This window comes from Brienomyrus brachyistius, chromosome 1 (assembly GCF_023856365.1).
Source record: "Brienomyrus brachyistius isolate T26 chromosome 1, BBRACH_0.4, whole genome shotgun sequence".
Taxonomy (NCBI): domain Eukaryota; kingdom Metazoa; phylum Chordata; class Actinopteri; order Osteoglossiformes; family Mormyridae; genus Brienomyrus; species Brienomyrus brachyistius.
The window spans coordinates 16,092,745-16,101,691 of NC_064533.1; the positions used below are offsets into that span (position 1 = coordinate 16,092,745).

General features: G+C 42.8%; 1 long non-coding RNA gene across 1 annotated transcript; it reads right to left on the reverse strand.

The window, feature by feature from the left end:
- Nucleotides 1-1,762: 1,762 nt before the first annotated feature.
- LOC125744742 (uncharacterized) lies at nt 1,763-6,575 on the reverse strand. The gene is made up of 3 exons (XR_007398489.1): nt 6,278-6,575; nt 2,580-2,654; nt 1,763-1,952 (listed from the first exon to the last, which is right to left on the reverse strand). It is a non-coding gene; the product is annotated as an uncharacterized LOC125744742 (long non-coding RNA).
- Between the last annotated feature and the right edge of the window lie 2,372 nt (nt 6,576-8,947).

Consider the following 8,947-nt stretch of genomic DNA (forward strand, 5'->3'; position numbering starts at 1 on the left):
CACTTGTCTTCTATGACCACCATAACCAAACACAATCTAGCTGTCCTTCCCCAGACCTGACATACATTTTATATTTATTTTATAGATGCTTTTATCCAAAGCGATGAAGTCAGCCAGTCCTTGACATTCAGAGCCCAGTGACAGCATCACTCCGCCGACCCTAGGATTTGACCCAGCAACCTTCCAATTACAAACGCAGCATCTTATCATGCTGAGCTACACACCACCATTAAACAGCACCATTTGATATGCCTGCAAAGGGAATCCAGCACATTCTGTACATGACACCGTCAAAAATGAGAATTTGGATAGGATCTCTTCGTAATCCAACAATCGGAGCCTGCGTTCAATCTCCTTAATCCGCCACCCGGAATGATCCCCCGGGAAAATCGATATGTCACTTCTGACGGGTCGTAGGTGCGTCATGGCAGCCCGTTCAGTCAGCGATCAGCTGTGATTTGGTTAAGCACGTTACGTTACTTAGCATCCCGTAATGGCTGCCCCCAGAGGAGGTAGGTGGAATTACAGTGCTTGAATGGAAATATATTAAATCAATCAAACAGACTGTCCTTCATGGGAGCAGGCCCACTGTCTGTCACCTCCAAAGGGGATCTGCCAGCTGACGGGGGGGGGGGGGGGGGGGGACTCCGGGCATTTCGTGTGATAATGAGGCCACAGGTTATTTATTTATATTCCTAGAAGCTTCGCTCGTGGAAGATGGAGAGTGACTCGGGTGAAATGGCAATGTGAGTCTCCACTGAGGTGTCTGCGTGACAGGAGATGTTGAGAGATGTTCACACACATACCCGGCCGTATGCCCATCCTCTCGTTCGCCGCTGCTGAGGCTTCCCCGCACCTACCACATGTCCACGCTGTGGTTTAGCTACGCTCTAAGTGCCTCTCCCCCCATCAGTATTATAATGACGAGGCCCAGAATGTTCAGGATTGTTCTACCGCACACATTTATCTTACCCCATGCCTTCTTCTCCTCCCTTCCCTCTCTGAAATGTCATTTTTCTCCCTCCAGTGAGTACTGTATCCAGCCCTCTCGCTCTCTCTTTCTCTCTGTCTGTCTCTCCCTCTTCCTCCCTCTCTCTCTAGGGCCTAATTACGAGGCAGCTGCAAATAAATACATTTATTTAACAAAAAACCTGCACAGCCTCTTTCTCTGACAATGGGCTGGATTTACCCCTCCCCCCCCCCCCACCAAAATCCCACTCTATTCTGAGCGGACCCTCATTCAGCCGGGCTACTTAGGGATTGGACGGACCTGAGATTTTCCGAGTGCAGTAATTGTGTCTCATTAAGTCTTACAGTAATGCAGGGGAGTGACACAGGCTGCAATTAGTAGGCTAACCCCTGAATGGGGCGGCCAATCAGCGAACAAAAGCCGGGGCTCACAACCTATTAGGACAAGAAGAAGTGTTGCTATTGTCAGGCATACAAGGAATGCATGTGGAGATGCCGTAATTTGGGACAAATTGGAAATCTGGAGAATGAAAGGCTTTTTCCGCCCTAACCTAACTTCCTGCTTTCCCAGTGTCCTGCATAATACCTCAGTGAAAAGTAAAACCCCTCTTTAGCCCAGGTTTACAAGCGGGATTATATTTCCTGTAAACTTTTGTTGCAGGTAAGGATTACAACTACGCCAGCTTCTAATTGTGTTTCTTTTATTTTACACTCAACAGATAATTCATTGTCATCCATGGTAAGAGATGAATAATGAAAAGATAATAAACACTTTATTTAGTATAGAGTAACAGATTTTTTTTTTAATTCCCGCAATGCAATTGTGTAAGATGATGCGAATATTCACAGACTTTAATGAGTGTTAACCTACGGTGTTAAACGGTCAATTGAATGACATCTTCACAAGATGAAATCCGCTCTGTGATCTTCCACAGCTGAAATGCCAGGGTATTGACTCAGGAGTCTAGCAGACCTTTGTTGATCTTCGTTGCAGGTGAGAGAAAAACAGATCTTACGTTACTTTCTCAGTCTCTCTCCACAGCTTTGCGTTTCATCCCACGCTAATCACACCATCGGCAAGCCTCGCTGAGGACCGTCATGAACTCTCCTGCTTATCAAGATTAAGTGTCGAACTACTGACATGCAATTAACCCGCTTTTTTATGTGGAAGACTGAAAAGAATTTCCTCCGTTGAGGGAAATGTAACACTGATTTAGTTATCACAAGTGAAAAATGTCTCAAACCCCAAGTTGGAAAATTCTATTAATCAATTAATAAAGGCACAAAGTCTTCCAGCTCATTCATCAGAAACTTATTTCCATAACAATCTGTCTTCTCTATGGTGTCAAGCCGTTTTCTCCTATAACTCAAGTGCATCTGCCAGTAACTGTGAAAGAATTCTGCATGCCCTGTGTTGGACTAATGTTATACATTCACTAAAGGGCCAGTTCACGATGTGCACCTGCCTGTTGATGCTAACAGTCCTGCTCCTCCAAACAGCGAATCGTGTGACAACCGAATACATACAGCGTGCGGACGGGCATGAAGTGCACTTACTGATCAAGTGAGCATCAGATATATGTGTGTATATATGTATATATCTGACTTACTTCCTTGATCTCATGGTCATTGACTGCTGCCATTTCCTTTGGCTGGTTGCATTCTTGCAGAGATGGATGCAATCGCTGGAAATGAATGAAATTAATTGGCTACCTATGATCTCGGAAATACTGTTAAATGTGCTGCAATTTGTCAATCTATGTCAATCGGTGTTTTGCACTAATTAAATTTTCATCATTTTATTAAATGTTTATTAAATGACACCCAATATGATAAATGTAGGAAGGTTACACTGATGTGTACTGACCGGTTAATACGCTCTGAACACCACCTGGTCGATTAATACAGAACAATTCTGTAATTAGCCCCGAATCTGCCAAGAGGATGTTGCATGTTCACCCGTATGCTTTCCATTTTCCTGTCTTCTCTGCATTATTCAGCTTCAGCTCCCAGTGCCAGCAACTTCCACTGGCCAAAACGAAATGCAACAGCTGCGAGGCGTCGCATTTACGAGTCCTGAATTAAATAAGAAGACGAAACCAACGGCACTTCCTAGCATCCAGGCCAGTTAAGCGAATCCTGACGGGATCCCCGCAAGCCCCACGGTGGAGGTGCAACATCTCAGCTGCTTTCCCTGTTGCATTCGACACACAAGATTTTTATAACGTGGACTTCATGCTTTATTGAACAGAAGCATTGAAACTCAGCAAATCCAGACTGGGGAAGTCCCACAGGTGCGGCCCTATGCTGTCGGCTTCCAGCTTGATGTGAAGCGGAAAGATACACTGAGAGATAGAGATATTTTACTAAACAGTGCTAGGAAAATGATCCAGAATCTCCGAGCTACGTAAATGTGTAAATCTCCATTAGATAGCTGGCTACACGTGCTGGACAGATTTAGCTAGAATCACTATGCCTTACTACACAAGACAGGTAAGTCCTGGTCAGAAAGCGGAAGGCGACCCACCCCTCCCCCTCATAAACACACTTAGCATCTCCAGTAACTGCTGAAGATAATGACCATTAACGGCAGCAATTAGCATATGTGTGCTAACAAATAGCCTGGCTTGATTCTTTGCAAATCTACTCAACTGTCTTGCTAACTGCAGATAGAAGAATCTGCTTAAACTACGTGTATGTAAAGAAACTGGGGTGTTTTTATAAATAAATTTGAAAATTTAGTTAAATACCAGAACGTTAATATATTACTAACTGACATAGTTCGGCCATTTCAAAAGAGAATCCAACAAAAAAACTAGGTGTACATGATAGGATGTGGGAAATTGTTCCATGGGGAGGCAGGCATTTGGGGGGCAGCATCATTATTCGCAGTGTGGGCAGCTCACGCTGGTAAGGCATTCATGCAAAGACTTTGTAAGATAACAATAGTACTGGATCTGTTTTAATAAAACACTGTAAACGATACATACAGTCAGCATGCAGGGAAGGCAGATCTGGGCTGCTGTTCTCTCTTTGAAACCCTCGTAAGACATCACAATTTTGCATTAATTGGAGTTGGAATAAATTTTTACTGGCACAGACATGCAAGGCAACACAACTGTCTTCCGTGGTCTAATAAGAAGACAGGAGTGGCCTTCACTGTGACCTTGTTGGGAGAGGAACATCTGACTATCTGAATATTTCACTCATATGCTGCAAGTCTGCCATAGTTAAATTTTTTTTGTCAATTTTTCGTTCAACAGATCATAGAGGCTGCAGATTTCTAGCAGTAGGATTTATTTGGGGTATTCAGCTCTGTTCAAATGTTGATCGGTGTTTCTTTCATGACGCTGCATTGCTTCTGAGCTTGCTTCTGTATAGCTTAGGCTGCTCTGAACTTTGCCATCCTCCTCCCCGGCCATGACTCGAAACAATAAGAGCGTTTCTTAATCTGAATGTCAGTGTCAGTAGTCCTGCCCTGCTGTCAGGGCGAGTCACATCACGTTCTACCCTTTCAAATTTCTGCTGACCGGCTTCTAGGCAGACTGACTGCGGTCCAGGTGAATTGCCGCTGGCTCCTGGCGATGCAGGATCTCGCCCCGCAGCAACGTGAGCCTTCCTGACCTCCAGCGCTTACAGGGAAGCCATTTCATTCCTCGACGAAAGCCAAGGTTCTCCGCCACGAGAAATTCCACGGTGAAGCCGGCAAACCCCAAATGGACGAGGACTGCATACTAATGGGTCTTCAAGTAGTTTATGGCGATATAATATTAACGGAACGTGTTTTTAAAGATTTATTCATTGCTCAGTGGAAATGCTTTTGCCAAGCGGGGAATGACACTTGCTGTTTGCATTAAAACAAGCAACATGTCATAAATTAAATATAGTCTCAGGGCAGTGCGGTCTGGCGACTTGAAAGCAACGCTGGTGACAGCGGTTAAACATGCGCGGCAGGGATGTTTAACATACTGTTGGTGCTGGGAACTCGTTCAACAGCATTGCAGGAAATTAACGGAAAGTGGTTTCCCTGACTTGGCTGAGATTTGTGGAGAGCTTCACCACACCACAAAAACACCACCTCGTCTGGACAAATCACAGTGCCGCTAATTAGCGTCCTCTCTGTTCCAACATACGAGAGCTTAAGAATATAGCGAATTAGCCCAGATACAGGTTGAGGAGCATACAGTCCCTCCCAGGCCTCTGTAGATCACAGGAGGTTCAGTCATGACTTCATCAGAGGTTTTTTTTTTGTGAAATTCCCAAAATAGTTTTCAGAAACAGCTGAACATGTTTAAGCTGATAATTGACAATTGCAAGCTAATTTGCCCAATTACCCAGTCAGTTGTCTATTCTAGAGCAGCCCTCACCTTCTCAAAACTTCTCAAACTGTCAAAGACTTTTTTAAACCTCAGCTTGGTGACCTAAGCACAGTCTTTCTTGCATTATGAAAGGCCTGGCTTATTCTAGTAGATTCCATTGAGTTCAAGTAACCTTAGGGAGGTTTTTTGTACATCTATTTAAACATTTGGAACAGACACCTTTCTGGTTTGACCCAGCAGCCAGTCTGTTCTGCATTTGTGGCATAAAAATGATCAGAAATCAGCATTGAAGCTGTATAAGACTTTTAAGGAATTAAGGCACCTCCCCAAGAAAAGAGACGAGAAACTAAAATAAGAAATAAATAGAGCACTGCACAGCCATCTATCTATCTATCTATCTATCTATCTATCTATCTATCTATCTATCTATCTATCTATCTATCTACTCAACAGTTTAAAATATTCACTGAACAGCAACATCACTCTGTCAGCTGACTTTATAGTCCAGCTTGCTAACAGAATGAGGCCATGCCTTTAATTAGCACAGCTCTTAGAAACATATAGCACCTGGAGTGGATGGGAAAATCCAACAGTCTGGTTATGATAGCACTGCCCTCTAGTGACCGGGAGGAATGCTGACTGAAACCGATTTTAAAAAAGTTTGAATTTTCCTCAAATTCTCAACACTATGACAGAACAAATGTCTACGGATAACACCGAAACTATAAACTATTCGTTGATAACAATGTTGTCATCACTAAAAGGCACGACATGCAAGAAACATCCATTTGGACCTTTGATTAAATTTTCAATTTTTCTCCTCTTTTAAGTTGCGTCCTAATTCTTTATGCAAAACCAATCCCACGTAAGGCAGCCGAATTCCTCAGCTCTGTAAAATATTAATACGGCTGTCAGTGTCGCAGAATTATGTTACTTTTTAACCACACGAATTCTTAGATATTCAATCTCAGGAGAGCAAACATTCTTACCTTTGGTTTTCTGATTCCTTCACTATTCTAATGCCAAGTTGCAGTTTAATTGGAGTCTGTCTCCTTTCCACAGTCTGCAGCATCGGTATAAAACTTCTCAAATATTTCTCCAATATTTCTTCATTATTTGTGTGAGTCTGTTTGATGGAAATCTGTTTCTATCCTGTTTGTTACTTCACACACAGTCCGGTTTCAGTGTAACTGGAAGACCATAGCTGGCACTGTCAGCAACAATAATTACGTCCCTTGATACTTGGTTGCAACAGTCTGAGTGTCTTGATCGTAATTACTGAAGTTACTGAGAGAGAAGCAAGAAATGGTATGTAATTTGAAAAAAAAAAGGAAATAGGTACACAGCCTCAACATCATCATAGTCGCTTGTTCGGTGGCTTGGTAGTTTCTCCAAAATAGTACAGTTACTAGCATCCAGAGTCTGGGGACATGAATAGCCCTTATACTGAACCCCACATTAGTCTCTGCAAGCTCAGCAACTCAATATCTTAGCAGTTCACTCTTGAAATGGCTAGTGGACCTGACATGAGCTGACAGTGCACACCTTTCATTGTGGTGCATCATCCAACACTGTGTGTAGGGCAGTGGAGGGCGAGTTGTGTTTTATAAATGCATGCTCTGGTGCTTTTTCCTTAACCTCTATCTTCAAAATCCCATCCATGACACCATTTCATGCTGATGTTATACTTGGCTTTTGAGCTAATATTTTGACTGGCTATCAGGCTTAATATTATGCCCAGCTATCAATCTAAGGGGATGCCTGGCTATAGAGCTGACGTCGTTCCTGGCTAACAAGCTAACATTAAACCTGGTTATTGAGGTAGCCTTATCAAGCTAATGTGATGCTTGGCTATCAAGCTAACATCATTGAGATAACATTATGCTTGGCTAATGAATTAATGTCGTGCCTGCCTATACAACTAATGTTATACCCAGCTATCGAGCTAACATTACGCCTGGCTGTCAAGCTAATGCTATACCCAGCTATAAAGCTAATATTATGACTAGCTATGTGTTATACCTGACAATCCTGCTAAAGTTATACCTGGCTATCAAGCGACTAGTATACCTAGAAATTTCATTAATATTATACTGGCTATCAAGCTATATCCAACTATCAAATCGTTACACCCAGCAATCAAACTAATGTTATGCCTAACGACTGAGCTAAATGTCATGCTAACATGGCTGGCTGGCTGGCCTATTTTGTTGTGTGGGCCACAGGAATGGTGATATTAGAATCCCGACAGACATAAGCAGAAGACGATCAGATTGGAAAATAATAATTAAAATAATGAAAACAGGGAACATCGCAGATGGATTCCATTACCCGTACTTGGCATCACTTTCCCTGGAACATGCTAATTAAGAACGGCTTTATCTATAGTAATACAGCTATAATTTTTCCTGGAGCCCGACTTTACGCAGCAGTGAGCAAAGGAAATGCAAATGAGTTTGGGTTGAACAGAATCTGAGCAACCCTATAAAGGAGATTACAATAAAAATTAGAAAGCAAAGGGGCTTTTCTGTCAGGTCATGTAGGAGAACACTGTTCAAGTTGGAGATCTGTCACTCTTGACATCAGACCTGGGTAAAAATAATCACAGGCTGTAGTGTCTGGGCGCAGTGTAAATACACATCCTCCAGGCAAGATTAAAGGTACTTCCCATCGACGTGGCGCCAGGCACCCAGGGAAATACGTATAATTTTACCGCACTCATTTCATCCTCTCTGGGATCATGTAAGGATTGGGTATCTGATTGGACAGCGTTCTGCCTGGAACGTGATGTAAGGGAAAGTGAGCTCTTTGAAAGCCTGATGCACGATTAGCAATTCTAAACATGCAGTTTATGCTCTCCCACTAACCTCACGCCCATTTGCAGTCTTTTTTTTTTTTTTAATGTGGTGATCGCAAACCTTTGGTGCTGATTCAACAAGGTGCTGGCAGCACCCCAACCTTGGGAATGCAAAGCCACCACCACGGCCGCACGACAGAAGCCACAAGTCAGACGCTGGGATGTTGGCCTCCATGACCTCAAAAGGCTAGTTTGGGCTGTATGTGCACCTGAAGGGACCCGGAAAGTTCTTTAGGCTGATCTGGCCGTCGCTACCTGAAGGACCCCATAAGACGGATCTGAAATTTCAGGTCCAGAACTACACTTTGATTCCTCACATGGAAAAACACGTGTCAGTTCTGATGAAACTGATCAACAAACAAATGACAAGAAAGAACATCTGGGCGCCAAAGGTCACTGGGAATCAAGGAGGAGCTCCGTGCAGCTAAGGATGCAAATTAACACTATTAACATATAAACATGTGAATTATGAAGCAAAAATAATATACTGAATATATATATATATATAATAGAATATATATAACTTTCCTGCACTGAACTGACTTGTTTAAAACCCCTTAAATTATAGATTGTTAATCAGACCATTAACTTCATTAAATGTTCACTGTGTTTGCTTAGTTACTAAATACTCACTGGTGTTAAATATGAATAGTACAATACATAGATATTCTGTCATCTTTAAAGAGTTTTATTGTGGATGAATGGCTGAATGTAATCACACCTGCACCGTCTCTGCCAGGGGCAGGGGGCTGATAGCTGCCGGCCGTAGGATGAAGGTGAAGCTCCTTACGGGACATCAACG